Genomic DNA, 15,500 nt, shown 5'->3' with positions numbered 1-15,500 from the left:
TATGTCAATGGTTGATAATTTTGCAGAAAGAAAACCAGACATTTAGGGGAAGAAACCGACTTGTGTTTCTTGATTTGTCTGAGTCTGAACTGGATTCATACCCAGGTCTTTCTTCTTGAAACACAACTTTGCTGCTAACTCCAGCAGCATTCACAGTTTTTTCTGTCACATAACCCTGTGTTGAATGTAGAGATGTGAAAAAAAAGTGTTGATATGGCAATATATGGGAATACTTTGACCTGTGATAAAATATTGATATTTCAACTCTAAATATCAATTTGGGGAAAAAATGAAAATTCATAATTTCGGTGAGTTGGAAGTTCAATATGTCGTCCGCACCTCCAATGTGGTAGATGGCACCGAAGAGCTTCTTCATCGTACGTTGCCCATAAACTGTATAAATATAATCTTAAAGTATATTCAAAATATTTTATTCCTAAACTTGATGATATTGGTTTTGATACCATAAACATCAGTGTTTTCTCTCTATTCCTTGTACAATGTCACTTTTTAATTTTTACAGTGTAGTAGACTGATAAAATATTAATCAGTCATGTTTTGTGCAATATCAGATTTTTTATGAGTAATATTTGTTACATCAAGTGACATTTATGAGGGTCACCAATTGACCACATCTTGAACCCAATAATTTTTCTTGCAACATTAGTTTAATGTCACAGTAGTATAAGTGACAAACTTGACACACTTTATGTTTTCAGGTCAAGTGTATGCATAGAAACACTGCATCTGACTTTTATTGTTTCAAACGCAATAAATTTGAAAAGTTGATTTTAATCAAATAGTTAACTGTGTAGACTGTCACAATATTGTGATATTGTGATATTATTGTATGGTGACCCAAGTATCATGATGCATATCGTATAGTGAGGCTTGTCAATACTCACCTCTAGTTGAATCAGTCATCCCAAATGAGAATTCACAAAATGAACAACATAGAGAATCACTGTAAAACTTTTGGAGTCTTTCAGACACCAAGGTTATGCTTTTAACTATTCTCTAACTTTCCCTTCACTGGTCTATTAAAAGAAATGCTGTCTGTACATTTGCATACTGCAGCGACGCACGACAAAGAGTCTGACTCAAACTGCAACAGATTTATTTTATTATCTGAACCACATTTGCAGTATTAAAGCTGCATTTCTTCTTTGTGAATACAGATGACATTCTCAAAACAGAAAGAAGAGGAGATGCCATAAACAGATGCAAACACAATGTCAGTCCCAATAAACGTTTGGCATTGGAGCAACTACTTTTTTTCATTTCAGACTGTAGAGATTTGATGAAGAGGTACAAACAGTAGAGTTCACAATGTGCTCTAGACCTCTACTCAACCACACGTCTCAACCTCAAACAATACACTGTAACTCAAAAGCATTGTTTCAGACATGAGGCACACTCTTAACGCTGGCTCTGGATCCAACCTGACCACCATACCAGAAGCCTTCAGCTCCCTCTGAGATACAGTAAATGCCTCCATCCAACTCCAGCAAACACTCATCCTACAGACTACATCTGCATTGTACTCTGACTCTGACCAGGCCTTCTTGTCTCCTACACTTTCCACTGAATACTCCTTGTGTAGGCGGAATAAAAACACATTCCTGCCTCATAGAGCTTTCTTGTGTTATTTTAGACAAACCTACTCATAAATGTAATTTCTTGGCAGAACGTGTCACAACTAAAAAGGAACCTACACTTTGAGTGTTGTTTTTTAACGTTTCAGTGGCTGACAAACAGTTTGGTCTTGGCAGGGGCAGGTCGTTATGTCCAGTAGCCAGGAGGGGGGCCGGAAGATGCTGGGTGCGTGTTTGCAGTACTGACTTGGAATAGTAGTCTCACTTGCCAAAGTCCAAAGGAGAATGTGATACCACTGTTGTGCTCTATAAATCAAAGGACAAGCAAGTTGTGACCGCAAGTGAGCATTTGAGGATTTCACAGGCTAATGATTTATTTGTAAGTAGCACTTGTACTGCGTAATTTAGAATGAGATCACAGAAGTTAATGTCTACATCTGTTATCCAGACATTTTTTTGCCTATGCCGCAATTCCTAATAGGTAAACAGAAGTGTTGTAAGCGTCTGGATTATCATTTGTTCTGCCCCTGATCCTTATGAGACCTGTGGTTTAGTGTAGCGACGGTTCCTGGCCGCTCTCGCTCTTGCTGGTGGAGGGATATATGATAGGAGAGGCTGTGGTGTGGCTGTTGTCCATGTTTGTGTTTCTGCTCTGACTGCTGTAATGTTTTTGTTCCTGCAAAAGTGTGATTTGGCCTCAGGCTGTCATGGTTACTGGGTTCACGTGGGACGTCGGTTTGGATCACAGGATGATTTTGATTTAGGATGCTGATGCTTCCTGCAAGTTTACCGTACACATGAACAGTTCATCAAAGAAATGGGTATCACAGAATAAAGACTTTCTCTGATTTATTCTGCTATATATCACACAAGGATTACTTTAGGTATTTGTTTTGACTTGCAGCTCTTCCTAATTTGTGATCTGATCAAACACGATAACCATATTGCCGGAGGATATACAGAATGCTGAGGTTATTATCTGCTGACAGAAAAGAGCTTTAATAAATGAGTCAAATGAAGCCTTGTAAGGAAAACATGTGCTATGCATTCAATTTTTTACGTGTAATTCCTGTCCTCATGTGCTAGCCTTTCCTGCAGCAACTTTTATTCATTATCAGAGTCATCCTCTGAGACTTGATTGTATTTTCAGATGATTTAGTTAGTTTAATAGCCTGTAGGATTGTTTAATGTATCAAAACAACATTTAATGAAGTCAAAAAACTAAAACCTCACCTGCCTTGTGGGATAGATCTTCATGAGCTGATAACCCAGCAGCAACAAAAAGACTGAGTAACCTTTTTAGAAACTTTCTTACCCTTGGGGTGATTAATAAAGCCTCTTATCATAATTAACATGGATTATTTGGCAAAAGTACATAAAAAAAGGCCAAAAGAATAGCTTGGAGTTGTTATTGTACAGCTGTAATAGGCTTCACTGTTTCTTATCGATCGGCAACCCTAAGCCACAGACATACTTTAAGTCTTTTCCTCAATGTGTTTACAATTATGTTTGTAACATTTACAGAAATACTTGCATGTTATTTGAGCAATGAGGCAGTGTTTAAGACTTGTGGGTCACTATTAGGTCTTGGAACAGGCCTTCTTAATGCAGGTGGGACTGCAGAACACCAGTGTCTCACTCTCAGATGGATAATAATTCAGAAAAAAAAAAGCTGGATGCTGACCTAATTAGAAACAGAAACGAAAATATGTCACGCTGCTGTAGTCATGATTTCAGCAAGTTAAAGTACTGAATCACCCAGTACGGCTTAGTCCAACCATGGGACCACTTGAAGGGGATTCGATTTTTATCATGGCTCCTGTTCAAGTTGACACCCCTAATGTGAGCCTGGCTGTGATTTATCAGGGACCGAAGTGAAACCGAGTGTTCAGGGTGGCTCTAAGGTGTGGACAATGTTTTAGGTTTTGCAGACACTCGGAGCCCTCCTACCAACCCTAGGTTCATAGAGTGTACCCTGATGACACATTATTTTTGTTGCTTTTGTGAGCTCCTGTGTCTGTTTCCTGGGTAGGAATTTGTTTTCCCTAGTCCCTGTCCATGTGTAGGTCTACATAGATTCATATTTTGTGTGCGGCTGAGGGAAAGATGGAGAGATAGCAACAGAAGAAAGGAGTGTCTGTGTGCACTGGGAAAAAATGTGGAAGTGATCAAGGAACTTAAGCTACAGTCTGCTTTTCATTGGCCTTTAAATCCTCTCTCTTAATCACCTTTCTCTCTTATACAAACCTGTGACTAAAACCAAACAACACAAGAGTTCAAGGGTGTTTGGGTTTACAAGAAACATTGAAGCAAAAAAATAAAAAAAAGATGTAGTTATTTCTTGTTGACTCCACGCTTACCTTATGAAGGTCTGAAGATATCAAACCTACCAGTAATACAGTCTTTTTGTTAGATTTTTGGGGTAATCATTTTGAATAATAAAGCCATCACCCAGTGTTGTCATGGATTTCTAGTCATAAGATAGATCAGTATTTATTGTGATACAGTGATGCTAGGATGCTTTTATCTTGAACTACTTATGTATGGACAACAGATGAAACCTCAAGATAAAAAGTTGTTTCCATATTGCAGATTTTTGTTCTAAAACATGGAGATAAAGATTGTCCTACGCCAATTTTAACATCAAAGCCAATATAGCATAAACAGCTCAGGCATGTGGATGTTCACTACTTCATGCTTTTACATTATGTTTGAGGAAGTTTATTCAGATGCATCAGACATCAGAAAATGGAAATCGTGCCTGGATATGACATAAGCTGTTGTCCCTTTACTGTAATTAACTTTAAGACTGTTTAAAGAGGGGCTATTTGGCTTCCCCATAATTTAACATGGATATAAAGTAACACTCCTGGATGTTCATACTAAACGTGTGCCGATTTTCAGACCTTGACATACTCACATGTCGAGGTCTGAAAAAAAAAAAACAGTTTGTTTCAATGGCACAAGATCTTAACAAAATTTCACCAAACATACTTAAATGATAAGGTCATTGCTTAAGGATCTTCTAAATGGGTCACACACACACACACACACACACACACACATATATATATATATATATATATATATATATATATATATATATATATATATATATATATATATATATATATATATATATATATATTAATATTTATATATATATTAATATTTATATATATATATATATATATATATATATATATATATATATATATATATATATATATATTGATATATATATATATATATATATATATATATATATATATATATATATATATATATATATATATATATATTTATATTGATATATATATATATATATTTATATTGATATATATATATATATATATATATATATATATATATATATATATATATATGTATATATATATATATGTATATATATATATATATTTATATATATATATATATTTATATTTACATTGGTAATTGACGGATAAGACTTTTCAATGGGCCAATTTAAAATACTGAAATAATGATGTATTTGGCCATTGTTAGAACATTTGGATCAGTGAAATTTATTCTGTGATCAGTGAAAGTAAATTTGTGATGGATGAAACTTTTTTTGTGTTTGGTGAGATTTTTTGTGATCGGTGAAATACACTTTGTGATTAGTGAAATTTATTTGGTGATCACTGAAATTTATTGTGTGATCTGCAAAATTTTTTGTGACCAGTGAAATTTAATTCCTGATGGATGAAACTTTTTTGTAATCGGTGAGATTTATTTTGTGATTGGTGAAATTTATTCTGTGATCTGTGATTTTTATATGCATTCTGTGAAATCTAGTTGTGTTTTTTGAAATGTGTTTTTGTTCTGTGAAATGTATTTGTCTGTTTAAAAATATATTTGTTGTTTGTGAAATGTAGCAGTGCTTCTGAAATCTATTTTTTCCTTTTAACTATTTTTTCCCATTGACCTTCAGGGCCACCGTACAAAACTGATGAATATTCAGTATATATATATATATATATATATATATATATATATATATATATATATATATATATAATTTGTGACTGGAAACATGCTTTTTACTTGCCATTCGTTAGTGCTCAGCATGTGTTTGATAATTTTTGTGGCTGAACTAATCATGCCTTTTTAAAAAAAATCACCTCTCAGCAGAGGCCTGTTTTCTTCTCTTCATCAGTAAATAAAAAAGTCATGTACATGGAAGATAACATCTGTTAATGACAGATATCACTTTGTGCAAACGTGGTAGAGATAAAGTTTAAAGCATGAAATCATTTTCCAGACCACAATGAAAAGACAAACTGAAATTTCAGAAACCCTTTGCAAATTAGTGTTGTTGAATGGTAGAAAGGAAAACTGTTGTATTATGACTCACAAAACTATGAAATTGCAGAAAAGTTTGCCGTCAGGAAAGAAGGAACTGTTTATAACTTCAGAACATTTAGTTCAGGTCTCACATGTCAGCCCTGCAGCAGAATTTCATGTGCTAATCTGGTCTCTTCAATTGTTAATTCCCTTAGTGTTTGTTATCCACGTCTGTGTTATTATAGAGATAAACAAAATCACACAATATATTCACTTTTGTGACCCCATAATTCATCTTTTTTGGCACAGACTGTATATTTTTTTCCTTATAAACCCTCAGGGTCAAGAGGTTTATCACTCCCAGCTGATATAAAGCAGGTTTTTATGTTACTTGAAGATGCCATCATCTTTAACTGTTAATGTTATGTACTGTATAATACAGGAATTTCAAGCTAAGCTCAAGAGATGAATAAATTTCTTTCACAAAAAATTACCCCCCCCCTTCCCCAGTTAAAGACTCAAACATTTATTTCCATTGGAAACTGTAGGATGCTTTCTGTCCAGTTTCATTCACAAGAGTTTTACAACTTACCCTGCATTACATTTATTGTCTCTCTGACTTAAAGAAAAGTTGTCAGCCACTTGAGGAACATCTTCGGCTTGTCATCCTCTGATACAAAGTCACTTTGAACATACAAATTTGGGCTTAGAAAAATCACTGTAATAAAAAAGAAGCTGTCAGAGTGCAGAGGTCATATAGTTCTCTATCCCATGTTGCACTCTTCCCACACAAATAAAGGAATGGGCTGCTATTTTTGGTTCCTCTAAGAGATAATTAAAACTTTCCCAGGGAGTCAGTAAAGTGAGATATGTTCAGAGGATTATGGCAGTCAGCTTGCAAAAAGCAAGTAAAACTGAGAGCTTGTTGACACATATGGTTTATTTCTCTGTGGCTATGGGCTGTAAATCACTTTTACTATGTCAGTTCTTGTCTGGCGTATGCATTACCATTTGTTTTTGTTTGTGTGCATGTAACTTCTGCACCTCTTGTCGCAATACTTATCAGCATGCTGCTCAATCATTGCTCACAGCTGACTTTGGCTTACGTAAGTGTGAGAGGGTCTGGGTGTGGGTTGAAAAGCCAGGCAGAGGGAATACTCGCTGTGTGTGTGTTTGTGTATGTGTGTGTATACATGTGTGCACACAAGCTTGGTTGAATAAAATTTTGAAATTGGGCAGGAGCACAGTGCTCGTCCGTCTTGGCAGCAGACCTGTGACACTGGAGAGGGAGTGTAGCAGCAGCAGCGCAGCCAGCCAATCATTCTGCCAATCTCGCTCCCAGCTGGAAACAGGTCTTTTCCACTCTTTATTACATCTGATTTATACTTTTTGTAAAGCAGTGAACAACACAGGTTCATGACTTTCTGCATGCTTTGGCGCGAGGAGGATGTAGAGGGAGCAGCAGAGTGAGGGGGCTAACCAAATAAAAGTGCTGCAAACAGGCAGCAAAAACTAAAGCCGCGCCGACCGCATGCTTTTATCGCCATGCCAGAAAACTGTCTTGATGCAGCAAGAGACCGTTTCTCATTCAATTACGTGTTCCAAGTGTGCGTTCCAAGGCTTCATGCACAGCGACTCCTGAGCAGGCCCGATCTTTCACACACATCCTCATCTCCAACACTCAACTCTTTGCCTATCAAAACAGGACTGCACAGGCTCTCTCTGCCACTTGTGAGCATGAATGTTTTATGTGTGTCTGTTCAGTGTCTGTGCACTCATTGTGTATGAGGGATATTTCCCTGAGAAGCAGTCGAGGCACGTGCGCTCTTGTTTACCCTCTCAATGGTTCAGTGCAGTGTTGTAGGTGCTTACCTTGTGTCATTCAAAGGGAACGTGTACAGGTGTTTTTGATGCACATGTTTTAACTTCAGTCACCTGTTCTTTTGGCAAAAAGCATTTGTACAGATGCCAGAATAAAAAGGGCTGACTGAGGTCATCTGAGATCCAGGTTTTTCCACAATCTTTGGATCTGTTATCTTCAAGTTTCTAGAGTGCAGAGCAAACTCAAGAGAATTGTTAATTTTTTATAAAGAATTTTGCTGTACTTAAATTAGATATTTGAAACAAACTACTTGTATATTCTGTGGAAAAAGAGTAATGACCACAGATACCTAGAGGGGAGACCCTCTGTACTGCTGTAATGTACTGCTGAAATGCTATGGTAGTACAATTTTAACAGAAAAATATATTTCAATAATAATGCAAAATAGAAGTATGAATTATAGTCATTTAACCCCTCATATTCATATTACTATCGTGGTTTAAAAAACAAGTGCTTGACATCTTTTCTTGTGTGTGTAAGTAAGGAATAATGCCTGACAAGGTGTCCATCATCAGAAATGACTGGATGACGCGGAGATGTGAAGCATCTGATGCAAAGCAGAGGATGGTTGCTTCCCCAAAGTCCATTTTTTTCTGATAGTGGACACCTCAAAGGGTATTATCCCGCTCAAACCATAGTCTCTTACAAAGGAAATAGATATGAAATCAATTATTAAAACGTTAATGTTGTTTTTTAATGTTAATATCGTTCGTTTTTCCCAAGAAGTGGCTGAGTGGACCAATTAATATCCCTCGTTGTGATGCGTTGCCAAGGTAACCGGCTCTGGCCACAGAGCCTGCAGCTTTTTTGGCTGCAGCTGTTACATTAGGCCTAGACAGTGGAGGGAAGTGAGATGATTGCTTAACATTATGTTATGTGATACAAAGGATCATTTCAGAGGGCATGTGCACCTGTTACGGCTTGTGTGTGTGCAAAATTTTGTTTCAAAGAATCAAAGTCCACAGAGAGTTTCCTAAACGTTTTTATTGCAAGAAATATTATCCACCATTTATGTGTATCAAGCAAGTAGGTCTATCCTAAATCATTTTAATGAATATTAACCACCACTCACTCTGTATCAAGCTAGTGAGTAAGAGAGCCAGTGCAATAATTTAGAACAATCAGGCTATTTGACTGCAACTGTTTTATAGGTGTCCTACAACACTTTTTAACGGACAGCCTGCAGCCAATCAGAATCAAGTATTCACTCAAACCATGGTATAATAATAATTAATTCACAGAGGACCACATGAAATGATGCTGCTAACCTTCTGTGACCTGGCATTAGGACAGGAGTCAGAGCAAGCATGCTGCTCATAAAGCTAAATGTTTGTTTTAATAACAGAACTTTCATCCAAAGTTGTTCAATTGTGTGAACTACTTATACAAACCAGAATAAGTTTTGTCAAAGAGAGATTTTTAAATTTACTGCCAGCCTTTCTTTGCCTTATTCTGTCTTCCTATTCTCTGTCAGCCCGTGTCGGCACTCCTCACTCACTGTCAGCAAGAAGCACTCGCGCCAAGTTTCATGCCAGGACTGAACCATTTCATGTAAATAGAGGGGGTGTGGGGGTTGGCGTTAATGAGGCCAGATATTTGCCAAAAAACAAGACAAGGCAAAGAAGCATTTCTGTATCAAAACACTGCGAACAAAGTTTTGTCTCCTTTAAGAATTTAACAGTGACACATGAACTGATCTAACTTGGGTTCTTGGGGTCACTACCATTTACTGTTTTTTGTCTTATTTTAAGTAAAGACTGTCTTGTAATACTTGATATGAGCCACATTCAACTAATCAATCTAGAAAAAATGTATTGTTTTAGTTATTTAAAGACTAAAATGAGTTCTGAGTTGCTTGTAAAAAGGAAACTAAATCTGCTAATGGAACAGGAAACATTTGCTTAAAAGTTGCCTGACACTAGAAGAATGTCTTAATACCAGTTACTTTTCTCTTGTTCCATTGGCAGATTTTTTTACTTGTTACAAGCAATGAAGACCTCATTTTTGTCTTTAAATAACTTGAAATTAGACATTTTTCTGGACTGCTCAGATGAGTGAGGATCAAGTCTAAAAAGGCATTTTCTACAGACAATTAGCCAAAAACACTTGATAAGTTTTCAGTTTTTCCTCCCCTGCATGGCGCTCTTTCATATAATATCGGAGTCAAAGGTTTGAGGTTTAGACTTTTAGATGTTTTGAAGTCCTGGTTGTCTAGGCTTTCCCTGTTTATTTTATCAGCTCCTGAAGAAACAAATGCATTGAAGCACACATTTCCACAGATGATGCATTTTTCTGATCTAAAAGTGCTGATAACGTGCAAAAATGTCCAACACTGCCTCAGTGAAGCCAGTGAAACCTGCAAGCTAATAAACAACATCATGCCAGCTAACTGAATCAAGCACTGAAAAAGCTGTTTTGCAAATGTTTTGTGAGGTCAGAAATGCATACTGGAGGATGCTCAGGGTGTGTTTAGTGAAGTAAGACTGAATGTAAACATGGCTTATGTTTGTTTACATGTGTGAACCCAGACGTGGAAGGGGCTGCTTTTTGTCGTAGGCAGAGGACATGGGGCAAACTGGATTTAAGTCTTTGTCTTGCCTGGATTCAGAGAGGACCAGTGATGATGCTACAGACTATAAACTCAACACATGAAACAAGTGTTTACCAGTCTGCATGGCTTTGACTTCTATGTTTCTTGACTCCGGCTCCCAGATCATTTGGACGTTATTCGGTAAGACTGTCAGATAGTGTTTTTGTCGCCATTATCTTCTTTAAAACATTTGATTGCTTCACATCTTATTTGGAGTTGGTGCCTGTCTTCTTTGAATCTTAGAACTTCTCAAATGGAAAACTTTTAAGCCCTTCGACTCCAGATACTGAGGACAATATTAAATAAAACCAAAGTCATAACTTGGTGTTCCTTTTTCCACATCCCCGCTCTTAACCACTAAATCTGTTTGCATCACAAATCAAAACTCTTTCCTAACTGTTGCCTTTTCCTAAATGTTACCTACGAACAAGAAAGATTTACCCTGCTGATTTACGACGGCTGTTTTTGCTGTTTGCTGTTTTAAATGATCACACTTTCCACCACAACAAGCCAAAAGTTTTGACATGCTCATCCCTACTTCAAAGACCAGTCAATTGTTTCTGAGCGCCAAAGATCCTAACCTGTAAAAGTTGAGCTGTTGTCCGAGATAAAAGCGACATGAGACATGGGACCTGCTTTTCGGGAGGATGGATTTTAAGTAGATAAACATTTCATTCTGCTGAGAGCACTGAAATGACGTTGCTTCTTCACTTTGATCTCGGCTGAGTTTACGTTTCACATCAGTGATGGATCAGCTCAATCGGATTTTACAGTTGCTGAATTCAGTGCTGTAGATTCCTGTAAATGGCCCGAGGTTGACCCAACTTATTGGCAGCGTTCGTCCACAGCTGCGTAACATATTTTCCTTTGTGTTCCTCAGCTCCGGCTCTGACCCACGTCTCTGCTGATTCGCCACAGACGCAAGGCCACACAGGTACGAGCTGACTCTCACTGTGAAAAACTGCTTTTATTGAAACTTCACTGAAATGAAGCAGAAATAGATCCACACTCCGTCACTCTGTCAGCCTCTCTGACTATCATTTCAGTTGAATTTCTCTTCTGTCCACTTCACGCAGTGTGTAAATCTGATGCATTGAATCTAATTGCTTGGTCTTTGCTTTAATTATATGCAAGAGTGCTTCACTCTGTGAGCCACACCACTGTTTTCCTCTGCAGGATTTGGCAGCTTGTTTACGTATGGATATGAGTTTTATTGGCCTGGACAGTGCACTGGCGATAAGTGAGCAGTCAGTCATCTGCTTTCAGTGCGGCCCAATCAGGCCTGTAAACAGAGCGGGGCTGGGAGCAGGCTAATGAAACCGAGGCTGAGTCCATTTTCTGCTGCTTTGATCCACATTACAGGCACTGCTGGACCGCAGCATGCTCCTTCAATGTCTTGCCTCCCACCCGCTTCAGCCACAGAGCTAATTGGTTCGGGTCTCCTCGCTTTTGCTCATACTGCCTTTTAGACAGTGACCAGAGGATTAGAGAGCAGCAGGCTGGATCTCATGCTCTGCAGACTCCTGAGAGAGGCGTATGCTGCTGTTTTTTTCCTATTTGGATGTTTGTCAGTAAGGCTGCGCATGTGAACTGCGGGACTTCTGGTGTGTACGCTTGTGTTAACATGAAAAAAACACTTTATTTTGAGAAGTGGATGAGAGAAGTGTCAATCCAAAGCGGTCCGTATCACAGCGGGCCCATTAAGGAGCTGGACTGCTCTGGACTACGCTCTGTCCCGTAACTCAGGCTGTGACTCAGAGGAGCTGTTAGAGAGATGGATAAATCAAAGAGCGGGGTTGTTGAGTTTGGTTTACTCTCCACCACAAATATGCTAAGTGTGATAGTGTCTCATTGGTGAATCACTGGGTGATGTTGGGAAGCAGAAAGGGAGGACAAAGAGGGAAAGCAGGCAGTCAGATAGACAGATAGACACTTAAACACCTACTGATACGGTGGTTACACTTAATCTGGCATAAGTGTTTTTGGCGTTTGGACTGGACCTGAGAAGGAGGATGTGAAGAGGGGTGGGTTGGAGTAAGGGTGAGAGGGATGAGAGGGAGGCGTGGAGGCAAGTCTGGGTCTGAGTGGAAACTTGAATGGAGTGGAAACTGGGCTGGAGGCCACTCAGCAGATCCACCTGAACCCTGCCAGAGCAATCAGCTATCAGGCGCTTTGAGAGGGGACCATTTGCCCCCTAAGTGAATTCAGCAGGGGTTTGTAGGGATTTGGCTGCCTTTTTGAGCTTTAATGCAGGGATATTTTGGTAAGTGAAGTCCTCTTGTTTTGTGCAGAGAGTGCCAGAGCCTGTCTGCCTTTTAATGGGATCACAGCAGACACCCCAGAAACCACAGCCAGGTGAAGTGATTCCACTTTCTACTTCCAGCTGTGTAAACACTCTCACAAACACACACAATCCCCCCCTCCTCACACACACACACACACACACTCACGCATAGACACATGTACTATCACTTCTAATAAAATGCTTGCTGGCTCACATTGGGGGAAATGCTCCCTTTCCCTTTTGCTCTCAAATAAAAAAACAAGGCTCATTTTTCTGCTTTTGAGAAACGTCTTGGCCTTGTTAAACGCAATGACTTGCTTGAAAGATGTAAACAAATTTAACAAGAGCAGGTCTTGTCCTTTCTTCGGCTGGAAGGGAGAAATACATTGTCCTGCATCTCTCACCCGGTTTCTGATTTTATTTAATTCTCCCGTGAATCTTTTATTTAACTTTGCTGTCAACATTAATTCTGTTTGTTCCTCCAATCTTCCTCGCATGTAATTTAGCCCATCCTGCACCCCTATTAAACCTTGATGTTGTGATATTTAGATCTCACATCAACCTCTTTTCCTGAATCAATGCTGAAAATGTTTATACCTACAATCGTACAGTTTGAACCTATTAGGAATTCTGTCTCTCGGTCATTTTGGTGCGCAGCTTCCCTCAGCCTGCCTGTAGGGCATGTTAGTGCAAAGAGTGAGGGGAGGAAGTAGTCTTTGTGTCCAGGCAGTAGCTGTACTGTTAAAGGCATTTGGACTTTCAAGCCCCATTGTTTATGTAACCAAGAGAAAGTGGAGACTCCCTGATGGACCTTTTGAAAAGCAGATGCCGGAGATTTTTGCCTCTGCTTTTTATGGCTTATTTGCTACCAAGGAGATTTCTTATGGGACTAAATCATTCCTCACTTCGCACGTGTCAGGCAGAAGTGATCTGTGAAGAGCGTTTGAGCTGTTAGTGCAATCAAAAAGTGCGGACAGTCTGTTCTTTGGAGTTCAACAAAATGTTTCAGTATCTTTCCACTTTACCACCTTTTAAACTTTTATGACATTTTTTCAAATCCTACAGACCCACTCTCCAGGAAAACCAGACCATAAATAACATGTACTTTTTGTACTTTTTGTACTTCGCCATAAAACTTCCAGGACCAAACAGTACAACATCATTTATAGAACGACTTCAAACAGGTAAAACAAGTAGATTGCATTTATTTATTTATCAGGGCATGTGTTTTTAGTTTGGAGCAGATGTGGGTCACAAACTCTGTTTTTCCAGTCTGTTGTTTCATCAAGAAGACAAAAAGATAACATGCATATGGAGGATTATTAATATATTAAACACAGACTTACCACACAGATGTGAAAACAGTAAATGTCAGAACAGTTGAAATCAAATTGCTCTTCCACACTAATTTTCCAGCTCCAGTGATGATTGCTCTATATCACTCCTCAGCTGTTTTCACTTTGCCATCAAGGCTGCCCGCTCTGCAGAAAACGCTTTCTCAACAAGACATTAACTTTCCTATTTAGCCTTGAAGGTTAATTTTTCATAAAATAAGGAAAATATTCTGCCAGAGACTGCTCCTCGTGTTGAATTAGACGCTTTTCTGATTGGGACAGCTGAAACAAACACACTGGTGTGTTTTTTCTCTCTGTTATTTTTCCTCAGATGAGCTAAAGCGTCAACATCACATTTATAACCAGGTTGCTTTATGTCAGGCCTGTTTCACTGAGGCCTTCATATTGTTTGAGCATATTTTGTGTCATGTGTGTAGCCATGTGTGTAGGCAGCTGGAAGGTGAGATGTTTTTAATAAGAATCCAGTCATGCCTTGCAGCTACAGGAGGAAAGTCCAACTTACGCTGTCAATCTGACAGAGTTTGATGCCAGTGCAGACAAACTGGTCCTCAGAAAGCAAACTGGCTGTGAAGGGAATTTTTAATTTTGCTTGATGTGTGGAAATGTAGCGCTGACCCCACTGTTTAAAGGGCAAGTTTCTTCAGCTGTGGTTTGCTCGGATTTTTGTTTGGGTGAACATTTTTGCACTCGGGGAAAGTCGATTCTGAAGAAAAATTGTTCTCTCTTCTGGTGCGCTTCCTCGGAAAAGAAGGAGTGATTTTCTTAAGAACTACAATGATTTGACCTCTGTTTTAGTGACTCTGTACTATGATAGTAAAAGTTGACTGCAGAACACAGAGGAACTCTGAAAGTGTGAAGGAATTTTGTTTTTTATCTTGAATAGAATATTTGTTTTTACCACTTGGCCTGTGGGAGAAAGTTTTGGTCTACAGCCTCTCTCCTGTAGTGAGACTTTGCCACGTTTCTTCATACCTACCTCATCACTTTTCTTTGTACCTGAAAACCCTCCTATACGGACTGTGCATTTCGAGACACGCTGCCATACCAGCCCTCCTGGACTGCATTAGCTCCTGTGTTCGTTCAGAGCTCAGCATTATTGAAAGAGTCTGGACTGCAGCCTCATCTGTTTGCTCAGCTGGATGACTCAAGCGTCCCCTGAGGATCCGTCAGCTGCTGTCCCTCTGGATGTGCCACCAAACTTTCACTACTGCTGTGGCCCCTGCTCGGTCCACATACATGAATTAATGCTGAGGTTTAGGGGAATATGAACTGGCTGCGTCATGAATAAATCTGTGTAATGTATGGTAACGGATGAGGGAACCTTGTGTGACACACGGCTCATGGTGAAGTGTAATGTTTTTCACTGTGTGTATAATTTTGTACATGTTCTCACTCAGTTTTATGTTGGGCTGGGTATCAAACTTTATTGGTTGTTTTAAGTACTTTATGTGTACAAGGCCAAATGTGTCTGCTGGCATTAGTATGTGGA

At 38.8% G+C, this 15,500-nt stretch overlaps 1 protein-coding gene across 1 annotated transcript in view; it reads left to right on the top strand.

Moving 5' to 3' along the window:
• The window catches only part of znf469 (zinc finger protein 469), a 214,936-nt gene that overhangs the window by 31,592 nt on the left and 167,844 nt on the right, over positions 1–15,500 (top strand). Inside the window, exon 3 of the mRNA XM_074677297.1 lies at positions 11,253–11,306. The gene's annotated coding sequence lies outside the window, so the exon portion shown is untranslated. The remainder of the gene's footprint in view (positions 1–11,252; positions 11,307–15,500) is intronic.

The sequence above is a fragment of the Halichoeres trimaculatus genome, unplaced genomic scaffold (assembly GCF_033239565.1).
Source record: "Halichoeres trimaculatus isolate MK-OKI-2021-1 unplaced genomic scaffold, fHalTri1.1 fHalTri1_scaffold_10, whole genome shotgun sequence".
In the NCBI taxonomy this organism is placed as follows: domain Eukaryota; kingdom Metazoa; phylum Chordata; class Actinopteri; order Labriformes; family Labridae; genus Halichoeres; species Halichoeres trimaculatus.
This window is presented reverse-complemented; position numbering and strand designations above follow the sequence as displayed.